The sequence below is a fragment of the Pithys albifrons genome, chromosome 7, assembly GCF_047495875.1.
Source record: "Pithys albifrons albifrons isolate INPA30051 chromosome 7, PitAlb_v1, whole genome shotgun sequence".
Classification (NCBI taxonomy): Eukaryota; Metazoa; Chordata; class Aves; order Passeriformes; family Thamnophilidae; genus Pithys; species Pithys albifrons.
The window spans coordinates 37,070,927-37,082,624 of record NC_092464.1 but is presented as its reverse complement, the minus strand read 5'-3'; the positions used below and the strand labels follow the sequence as shown (position 1 = coordinate 37,082,624).

The 11,698-nt window shown below is 40.9% G+C and overlaps 1 protein-coding gene across 1 annotated transcript in view; it reads left to right on the top strand.

The window, feature by feature from the left end:
* The first annotated feature begins 368 nt into the window (after positions 1-368).
* Positions 369-11,698, top strand: part of SATB1 (SATB homeobox 1) — a 92,254-nt gene continuing 80,924 nt past the window's right edge. The window contains exon 1 of the mRNA XM_071561063.1: positions 369-706. The gene's annotated coding sequence lies outside the window, so the exon portion shown is untranslated. The remainder of the gene's footprint in view (positions 707-11,698) is intronic.

Sequence of the window (11,698 nt, the reverse complement as noted above, 5' to 3'; positions counted from 1 at the left end):
TGCCGGGAGACACCGGAGAGGAGGAGACACCGCGCACACACACACAGACACACGCTACCGCCGCGTTCCAGCCGCTGCTCTGTTCTCCCCCGCTCCCACCACCACCGCCGCGCAGGCAGGAGGCAGCAGGCGTGGAGCTGAGCGGGCGGCGCAGGGGCTCCGAGTCCCCCGGCCCCAGTCGGACCGGCCTCCCGCGGCCGCGCTGCCCCGACGGCACCGCCGCCCCCTCCCTGGGGGCAGCGCGCACCTCCCCGCCCGGAGGGGCCGTGCGAGGCAGCGGGCGGAGGGAGAGCGGGCACACACACAGACACACACACACACATATACACACACACGCGCACGCACACCGCACAACACGCAGGCAGAGGCAGGGCTGCCCCACGCCGGTACCTTGCTGCCCTGGTGTTTTCCGTCCGGGCTCCTCCTTGCTGAGGCAGCTCGGGAGCGGAGCCAAGCGGGCGGGTGCGTGTGCGTGTGTGTGTGTGTGTGTGTGCGTGCGTGCATGCGTGTGCCTGTCTGCGTGTGTGTGTGTGTACGAGAGCGAGCGAGCGAGACTCTCCCCCCTCCCCCTCCTCCTCCTCGCTCTCCTTCCTTTAAACGCCCACTCCTGATGGGTGAAAAGACAACTTGAACTTCAGTGCAATTAACTTCGCCGGCGCCTCGGAAGCCGGAGGTGTCGCCGGCCTCGCCCGCCGCGCTCCCATGAGTGAGTCGGTCCCGCTCCTTCGGCGTCGCTCCTCGGGGACTGGGGGGGACGGGGCCGTGCTGGGGGCACCCGCCACGGTGATTTATCGAGGCCGGCGGTGCCGGCCAGGGAGGGCGGGCGGGGGGAGGCGCGGAGCGGGTGTCTCCGCTCGGCGCTGCCGCTGCCGGAGTCTCTCGGCCGGCACGGACTCACACCTGCCGCCGCGCTGCTGGCGGCCGCCGGCCCCCTCCGCTCCGCTGCCCTGCCGCTGCCGCCTCAGCCGCCAGTGGCACGGGGAGAACGGGCGGGATGGGGGGGGGGGGGGGGCAGAGGTAAAAAACCCCAAACCCTAGAAGTTTGCCAAAGTTCTCGCCCGGCCCCGCGCGCCTCCCGGCAGCGGCGGGCACGGGGCAGCGGCGCCCCCGACGGCGAGCGGTGCGGGCGAGGCGGCGGCCGAGCGGGATGGGGGGTCGCGGGGTGGGGGGGGTCGTGGGGTGGCGCTTCCGCAGGGCGCGGAGGTTGCGCGGGGGTTGCGCGGGCGGTCGAGCGGCGGCGGCTGGCCCAGCCGGGGGCGCGCCCGTGGCCGTGGGTGGCACGTTCCCCCCGCCCGCCCGCGGGGCGACCCAGCGCTGCCGCTGTCGCGGGGAGCAGTGCCAGGAACTCGCCTCTGTGCTCCAGGATTTTATTTTTGATTTTTCCGCTCCGTCTCCGAACCCGCCACTTGAGGTTTTCCTAAACCCTCGCCCCTTAGTCGCCGTCTCCGCCGGCTGCCTGGGGGAGCGCTCCTGACAGGCACCTGCCGGACCTGGAGTTTCCCTCTGCCAGTCTCCAGCTTTCTCGGACTGCGAGAGAAACTTCGCTAAAATCCAAGTTTGCTGAAACACTTTGGACCAGCTCCTGAGCTGAAATGAGTTTAAACTGAGGAAAGCTCTTCGCTGGTTTTAGTCCGTCCAAATGAGCGCAGCACTTCTGCAAAAATAATTCACAAATTCAGATGCAGAGACTTCAGGGTGTGTGATCTGGAGGTGCCCTTTCATTCTGGTCTGCGCTACTTGGGTGGGAGTTATCAGCAGCCCCTTGTTTCTGCTTTATATTATTTGGGTACAGTGCATTTGTATATTTGTCTGCTGTAGTCTGCTGGCAAACATTAGCATTCAGGCTTACATTTTTGACAAATGTGCAGACAGGAATAGCATGAATAGGCATCTTAAATATTAACAACCTAAGCATCTGTTGTGAAACAAATTTAATATATTTACTCTGTTTTTCTCACATTGTTAGAAAAGGTTACAATAAGTGTAAAATTTCAGCTGTAGTTAGCACGAGGAATGGTTGGATATTTCACTATCTTTTCATACATTTAACACAATCACCAGATAGAAATGTGTCAAATCAGGCGCACTATTCAAAAACAACTTGAAACTGTAAGCATAGAGTGTATACACATGAATGTAGGATGTTCGCTGCAATTTCTATCTTCTAATTACTCTGCAGCACTATTTGTAGAATTTAAGAGTGCTCTTTTCAGTCCTGTACTCCTACATTCTCTTTAATATGTTTATATGTACACTCATTTTCTAATTCACTTTCTCTTTGAGATTGTTATTGGTAGTACCTTGCTTTTCAAGTTGAAGCAATGGTTTTCCACAGAAATGTGAAATAACATAGGGTAGGTTAAAAAATGAGCAGGCAGAAAATGCAACATATTCACATATAAGCATGCGTCTGAACAGACAGCGCACACACATCATAAGGCAGTAGAAGAGAAATTAAAATCACTGGCTAGTATGCTATGTATGCCCACTCTTGAATACAGCTAGTGGAAAAGAAGCAAGTGACTCCAAGGAATTCCTCTGTCCCTGGAATAAAACTGTTGAGAGTAGAACAAGAGCACAGAAGATTGAAGTCTCCAAAAAGACTGTGGAGTTATTTCAAGAATCAATGCATTCCTTCCCTTTTTCCCACAAGTTCAAATATGTAATAAATAAGTCCTTTGTATGCAAAAGAGTTTACTGGAACAAAAAATATTTAAATGAAATGCTTTTTGTGCATGCTCTTTGAAAAACTGTCCATTCCTTTTTTATATTCTTTGTTCTTAATACTTGAAATAGGAAAGTAACTCTTGCAATTTCCCCTGTCCTGTTATTTTAGCAATTTGCACGAATCTTAACCTGCTGTTGTGCTACTGAGAAAGAACTGTAAAGCAGACAGAGTCGATGTGTAACTCACTGATGGGACATAGTGCTTTGGCAGCATGAGAAGCAGAGAGAGGTCGCCACACCAACCCCAGCTTGTATGTGAGCAGGACACCTTTTTGGTTTGCAGCATAGGCCCAGCAGGTCAGTAGATGAGCACCTGCCCTCTGCTGATGTGCTTCCCAAGGCAGGGCAGGCAGCACTAGCCCTGCCTGCAGCCGCTCCTGCAGCCCTGCCAGCATCCCACAGGCACCGACCACGACATTCAGCCCTTCTGGGGACGTGGGCACATCCACCTCTGCAGCACAAAAACCTCTTCAGAGAGGTTTCTCCTGATTTCCACGTTTGGGCTAGAGAGGAGTTTAGTGCCATTTCAAAGACAATCAGCTGAAGCCTGGTGTTTTTGTTAAAAACAACCCCACTAAATCTTTTTAAGGTATCAACTACTCAATTTTTGGAAGTATTGTCACCTTTTTATTGTCGTCTATTTTTTAATCTAAGCAATGTCAGAGAAATTTGAAGTAATTCTTTAGGTTTCTAGCTGTATTTTGGGAAAAAAAATCAAGGAACTTATTTCATTAATAAAATAGTTTGTAATATACAGAAAAATATATTAAAAGCAGATTTCAGAATTAAAACTGGAGGAAATATGACTTCTGAAATGTTTTAGTCATATTTCTAGGAACTATGGTATTTTAACATAGACTCCAGTGAAGCATTTTATTGCCTTCTTGTATATAACTGCCATTGCTCTCTCTAGATATATTTAAAATATAACCAATGAAGCCACAAACTTTCCTTCTACAACAGTTTAAACACATCTGGAACATTTTACTTTCTTATAATTTATGTTAATAGATGTGGAGTGTATATACAATCTTCTCAGACATCATTGCTTTTTCCAAAAGGGAATTTTTTTACTTTCAGTCAGGGAATATATTTAGAAGAACAAAATAACTCAAAGTATAGGCAATTCTATATATCATTTTATTTTCTGTTATATTAGGTTGATTATATAAAGCTTTCATTTAGAGCGATGGGATGATGAAATTACAGAGGAGTGATTGGCTTTTGTTTTTTTTTTCAAACAGTTCAAGTTGAGGGCTGCAAAAATGAATGTTTTTGGTAAAGTTCTTTGAGTACATAATATTTTCATAGAATTCTGACAAATTAATTTAATAGAAAAGCCACAAGTCTCTTAGCATGGAAGGCTATATTTCCAGGTAAAATGGAAGTTCTGCTTTTGCCGTTATAGGCATCAGGCTTCAGTAACCTGCTCCTCTTGTGGAATGAACACTTTCTACTTAAAGCTGTCATGCACCTACTGTTTATTTACGCTGCATTAAACTGACAGCATGGCAATCAGAGGAAAAAATATGACTTACTTTCCTGAAGTAAACAGCAGTTTATAGGTTAGTGCATGTATTTATATTCCTGTCGCCACTAAATAATGGCTGTCTCCATTTTAATATGTACCTGTGGTGTTACCCAGGACTGCTGGCAATTCCTTGTTTAAAATGAGGAAAAAATGAAGGGGGGTGAGGAAAAAAAGAAAGTTTTGTTATCATTCCACTCCAAGAAGAACTTAACAGAAAAGTGATTCAAGATTCCTTTCTGTGGCATGCCAAAGCCAGTTTTAAAGACATAGTATTCAGTTTTACTTGGTGCAATTGAATTGCATCTCAAATAGGGAAAACAGAATTCCTTAACAGTATTTGTCTATCCAAGACACTGAAATTGTATATTCAGGCAATGGCAGATTAAGGGCAGAAGCATTTTATTAATAACTGAAAGCACATATGTGTGTGTGATGAAAAATGTTCTGCAAATCTGTCACTATGCAATCAAGTGCATTTTTTAAACTTTAGTTGTCACAAAGTTGCTACTGATTCTAAAAAAAAAAAAAAAAAAGTAAAGCAGTTTGATGGTTAAAGAGTAACACAGTTCTTACTGCCTGTTATACTGAAATTTTGCAACTTTATAAAGTCCATGTCAGAAAGCACTGTTCATGTTACTCTTAATCTTGGACTAATGCATCCAAGTAGCTGACATTTGAACTGAAGATAACTGCAGTCTGAATAACCCCATTTTGCAGAAAGCTTCCCTAAATCCTTTATTGGAAGATTCCATTAATAACCTTTACATGAGAAGTCCATTTTTTCCTCAGAGTCTGAAATTATTATACTTAACGTTAAGCTGACGAGTTTGTCGGTTCCTGTGGCAGTGGTCTCCTGAACTCTGAACAACCCTGACCACAACTTGTGTTACTTCCAAAACGATATACTATAATGCATGAAGGATATACTAATAGTACTCCATTCCCTTCAAAAGTGGTATTTTCAAGCATTTGCCATCCTGTGGCATCTAAGTTAACCACAGTTATCACCAACACTTCATTGCTTGTTTGGTATCCATTCTGTTGCTTTGCAAATGTTGACTTTCTAATGGTTTCTGCACTGAATTGCTCTTGGTAGGTATAAGTCTTGATAGAGATTAATTTTAAGGAGACTTTCCAGTACCGATCTTGCACATATGTTCTGATCTGGTCCTCATGCCCTGTTCCAGCTGTAATCTACTCTTAATCTGTGTTTTCTGGTGCAGTGTAGTGGGATTGGCATAGTAATAGTAGTGTAGACTAGAGTATAGTAACATACCTCAGGCACCGTCTGAATTGTAAATATTTCCTTTCAGACTTGCTGGGCTCCCATGCACACTGGTGTGTGACTGCAGAGGTTGGTAAACCTTCATTTTTACAGTTCTTGTATGGAATCAGGTGTACAGAGAGGTTGAGAAACACACTAACACTTAGTATTTATGCCAAGGTCCACCTCTTAGCTGGTGATGTAGAACACTAACACATAGCAATATCTTTGGAGATTTATTTTCCTGCGAGACACTGTGTATTTGTGTATGCTGGGATTAGGACTCCAAGAAGCCTTCCATTCACTGCAGCCGAGGCTAGCCCTGAGCCGTTGTAAAGCATCGCTGGAACCATCACTCTGCAGCTGTAGGTTCACAGGAGTTAGCTCTCGCCACCTTGTGCCTCTCTGTTGTGAACTGCGGGCTGGATAGGCAGGGGAGTCTGCCCGTCTGCGACGGGCCTCGGTCAGCCCAGCTGCACCTGGGCACAGAACATCAGGATGGGCCACAGCTATCAGCTCTGCTGGCCTTACAAAACTTCCAGCGACTATCTGCTCTATCTTTCCCTTAGGACATTATGACATGATATGACCTGAGGAGATGAGGGAGGTGCTTTAAACCTAGAGTGCATCTCATCTTCCCAGGATCCTGCTCTGACAGGATTTATTTGGCCAGCAGCAATCATTTGTGGGTCGTTTCACTTGTTGCTTGCTAGACAAAGTGGTGATGCACTCAGATCACATATACTTGAGGACTGTCTTATAATCTTTTCTGGTGTCTGGACTCCTGGTTCTGGTTTCAGCCCTGACAAAAATGTGTGGTTTTGGCTTAATAACTGTCCACAGTGTCTTTGCCATCCTTAATGCTGTAACCTTGATTTTGAAAATGCTCAGCACTCGCAACTTCAGATGAAAGAAAAGGAAGCTGCCGTACACTGTTCTTCTATAAATGCAGCTTTTCACATGCTCCTGGTTTATTTACCTAGCTTTAAAAATAATAATATATGTTTCATAGGACACTGCAGAATTAAGGATTTTTTTTTATGTTTGTAAATCAGTCCTAGAGTAGGAAACATTTTCAGCACAAGTGCCAAGAATTGCTGCTCTGAACTCAAACCTACATGCAAAGGTATAACAAAGATATATCCTTTCCAGTAACTGCACTTAGAATACATCTGGTCATAACAGCTAGGTAATTAAAAACATTTTCAATGAACAGGAGAAAAATTCTAAATATCATGCAGTCTCTGTATTCCTAATTCTATTACATTAAATAATATACAGAAAGAGAGGAGGGGAAAGATAGTGGGAGAGAGTGTGCACGCACACAAACTAACAGAAGGACCAAAGGCAAACAATGAAATGGGGAGAAATTGCAGAGTGAATTTTAAAATGTTATAATCAAAGATTAAATTAATATTTTTGTGGAGAGCAGTATCAGGAAGATTTTAAATCATTAACGCTTTTCATCATAGGTGGGCTTCCTTGATCAATGTAAGGAGTCTCAAGAATAATTAAAGGCATCTTAAAACTTAAAAATGACAATTTTAGCTTCTAAGGATTCATTGTAATATAATAATACTGTATGCTTTTTAGTGTTACTTCTGCACTAGACATTTAATTACAGTCTTTGTGAGACATGTTATCTATGTAGTAACCAGTGCATAAAAAGAATATTTACTTTTACATACAAGCTCTTGCTTGCCAGCTTTCTTTTTAAGATTGTAGATTAAGATCTCCAATCCAGAATGTTCATGTCTTCAATGAAAACAACTTAATTTGACACAATTTTTAGAAGGAATGGGGCATTTACTGTAATAGTACTGCTTCTGTAGTCACACTTTTTGCAATAATACTCGAACTGCTGTTTAGCAGTAGGATTTTTTTCTGTGTATGGGCCCAAACTCAGCATTTCTTTGCTTGTTCAAAGGACGTATTTTAGAATAACAAAAGCATTTTAAAGTTGTATATTGAGTAGTAAGAATAAAAAAATTCTAAGAATAGTTTGTTAGGTTTTTCACAGGTACAGCTTATTGGCGAGAGAAAATTCAGAGCTTGCTTTTTTTGTGTCATATGTTGAGTATTGTCTGAAACATATTCTGGATAATGTAAATTTGTGGGATTTATAGTTTGACCCACACATTGCTGTGGAAAAGCGAGTACATGCACAAGAAGGTGCAGAGAATTAGTTTTTCTTTTGATACATTTGCAGATTCCCCTAAATATGAAAATGTTCTTCCACATACCGAACGTCCCACAGTTCCTAGGTTTTGCACTGCCATCATTGCAGGATGAGACACAATGGAAATCATATCCAGCTGTTTTAGAGCAGAGCTTTCCAACTGATCTTATTTATCATAGGTCTTCTTTCAGGTCTTATTTTTTGTTTCTTATCTAGGAGTCCTCTGCAGGAATGGTACAATATTGGTGTTGAGCCCCTAGTTTTGGTATTCTTCGTAAGAAAATTTCACTGTCAAATCAGTCAGTCAAAATCAATCTCTGTCCCATTGACTGTATTTTGCTAACTTTCTTTTTCTATTTTTTCTTCATTTGACTGACTGAACACCATAATCCTTTTCACCATTCATGATGAATTTTGTTATCATCTTTTTAAGATAGTTTTATAATAACATATTTATATTTGAAACTTGTGATTCCATTACTTTATTTGGGTTACAAGTCCTACAAGTAACTGACTTCTGCACTGCCACATAAAATGACAATTAGGATACTCATAGCTGTAGTTACTGTTTTCCAAGCATTCCAGAAGAATTTTATAGATACCATGCAAGAGAGTTGAACCAGTAGAATTTCTTTATATATTTGGCAGGATGACAGATACACCGTAAGAAGCATTATACTGTCTGATAAATTGCATTACCAAGCACTATTTCATATAGGTTGTGTCTCTTTAAAAATGCAGTCTCCTCTATTTGCCCTATTAATTGTTGATATGTTGCCATCCACAAGACAAAAATTAGAGCTGTAATTAAATAATCATGTGATGCTCCTTAGTGCCAGTGAGAGCAAACTCATTTTTCCAGGCCCTGATGGTCACTGATTATTGTATTACTACTGGCTTGCTTTATTTTTTTTTAATGGCTCTATATTGCTGGGTTACCTAAGCACTGCCCTTCTTTTCAAAATTAAAGGAATTGAAGAACATTAAGTCACTTAATTGGCCAGTGGTCTGTGGGGACACAAAGTAGTTATACCTCCTCTGCTTTTTGGTCACTCGATTGGTTCTACTGGGAGAACTACATCAGTGGTGTGGTTGTGTGCCATTTAATTTACACTGGTGTTTTGGCTGGGATGGATGCATATAGGGAATGCCAGGAGAATTACAAAAGGAGCAGGGTATTAAAATTCAGAAATGATTAAAATTGAAATAAAAGGATGCTGCTTCTTTGCCAGTACTCTGGCAGTCATAATGACACATAGAGATTAGTTTCCACCTTCATCTTTTCCTTCTTTCTCATTTCCTCTTGTTTATTGTTGACACATTTTCCTTATGTCTCTGCTTCTCAGCGCTTTTTTTCACTGTTATATATTCCTACTTTTTCTCTTTCCTTAAGCATGGAGAAGCTTACTTAACCTTATTATAACAATAACAGAATAGGTTATTAATATTTAATATGCACATGATTAAAATTTCTCTCTTAAACATAGGTCAGCTCTATTATTAACTGACATGTTATTTTTCATCAAAAAATTTTTATTCTGCCCTTACGGTTTCTCAAACACCCTTTACTTTGGTGGTGATTTAACACATAATGTTTAGAAAACTGTGTTAGGCTAGTGAAAAAAAAGAACTTACCAGTCATGGATAATCAATTATGCATGAATTCAGATATAACAGATGGAAACTGGTGAGTTAAAGTTTCTCTTTAGCTTCGTGATTTTTTTGTTTTGTTTTTGTGACACCTGTCTCTTATGTATAGATAAACATCTAACATAGCATACTGCTTTTCATGCGTCTTTGTGTGTTTTGCTTTTTGGGGTTGGGTTTTTTGTTTCTTTTTTGTTTTGTCAGTATGGCATAAACTTACTTTCCCCTGTTTATAACTTACTATTTTTAATTTGTTTGTCTGTGAGCATTTCTATACTGGCTGCCTTTTCTAGGGCTAAATTGTCCTGTGATGAAGCCAGCATTTAATCTTTTAATAAATTACACAATGTCATTTAACCTTAAAATTGAGTCAGCATGATATTTTAAATTATAGGAGTTCACTTTTGCCTTCAGCTGCTCATGGCCTGTAGTGTTATGACATTAAAGCAACAGGATAGACTGAGGCTGGGCATATATATGCATATATGCATATACACACATTCTTATGATTGTGATACTTACATAGGCATTCCCTCCAAGAGCATTAATTAAATTTCTTTCAATCATTTGACAATGAAGTAAATTGCTTTACTGCTTTTTATTAAAAAGTTCAGTATGGATTAGGCATAATATTTCTTTTGGTCATGGAAAGATTTTCACAGACCTAAATCAAGCAGAAAAGGCAATCACCCTTTGTGACATGCCAGTAATGACCCCTTGGTATTAAGTAAATAAAGAGCTGAATATTTTTTCTTTCTGTTTTTTACATAGAAATAGAACTTTAAAAGAACTAAAGAACTTTAAGCACGGGTTTAAGATGAGAGATGGCAGGGTTTCTGTGTAGCTCATTCCTAGCAGTGCACTGAGCAATTCTTCTATTTGAAGGTGTCCCATGTTTCAAAAATGTGGAGGTAAGTTGATTTAAGTTGATTTGGACATTACTGTTCTATGACTGCAGTAATTTGGAGCATTACTTCACCTGGCTTCACCCACCTTGGAAGTGGCATATTTGCAGATGTGGTGTGGAGAGATTTTCCATCTGCATACCAATAAAGGAAAAATGAGTTGAGAGAATGCATTGCATCTTTTCCATGAGCAGAATATTCCGAAAGCATCTCACCAATATTTGTGAAGGAAAAAGATCAAATATGGGAAAGGGCTTATAGTATAACCTGCCAGAAGCAAATTATAGAGAAGAAATCTTTCCCCACAAATTTTTGTATTTAATGCAGGAACTAATTTTTACACACCTGTTCAGGCATTTCCTTCAAGTGCTTTCATGAGTGTAAATTACTATCATAAATATTAACCTAATTTTGCCCTAAAAATACTGCATTCTAGTGGGTTCCCAGTGCTGCTTCCATCTCAATTTGTTTCCATTGTAGCCAGTTAGCAGGAAATCTAGAAACATAGCTGTTTTAGCAAAAAAAATGCAATAAATACTTGAATATATTTTTGTTAATTTCTCCTTTTTTTGGTTTTTTTTTTCTTTTTTCCTAAATCAGAACAAGTATTTTGAACATTTACAGGGTGCTTGGAGTAACATTTTAAAGTGATTTTGTTTTGCTTTATGTTGTTTGCATTAAACTGAGCATACTCTGACACATGTATAAATGACCTTTATCTTAGTGACACTGCATATGCTAAACGATTTTTAGTTAATGCCTGAATATTAACAGGTACCCTGTTCCTTAAAATATCTGTGAATATTAACAGCTAATTGTTCCTGGAAAGAACTGTGAAAAACTCATTCATTTTGTCTGTGTTGTTGTGGAACCATCTGAGTTTGAGACGGGAAGGAGCCCTAGAAGAAAAAGCTAATTCGGCCAAAACCACCAACTTTCAATTTGTTTTACACCAAAACCACACATTTTGCATGTATTTTATGTACAATGAATATTGACTCCTGTCAAGTTTGGCTGTAATTAGATACACAGTTTTACTTAAAAGGTTTTGAACCTTAGAAAAAGTGTAGCAGAACCTGGGCAGAGTTCTGAGTTAATAATGAAACTGGAAATAGGACATTTCATGTGGTTTTGTGTTTCATAATGAAAGTTTGACATAGTTCAAGTCATCAATCAGTTCTAACCATTTCCTTAAACTTAAAACTCTTCCATGTTTTCAGTTTTTATCAGACTTTTATTCGTACTGTTAGGTCAATGAAAGAGATGATTCTCCCATTGATGAAGTATTCCAATGTAAGAACTCATAGTGGTTGGAGCTCGACATCACAAACATCTAAGCTGTAGATAATAATGCTTGAATAATCCTCTGTAGAGCTAAGTGCAATGGTTCAGATGTTTTCTACCATAATGCGCAGCTTTTCTTGGGCTATGTGAAATTCACTCTT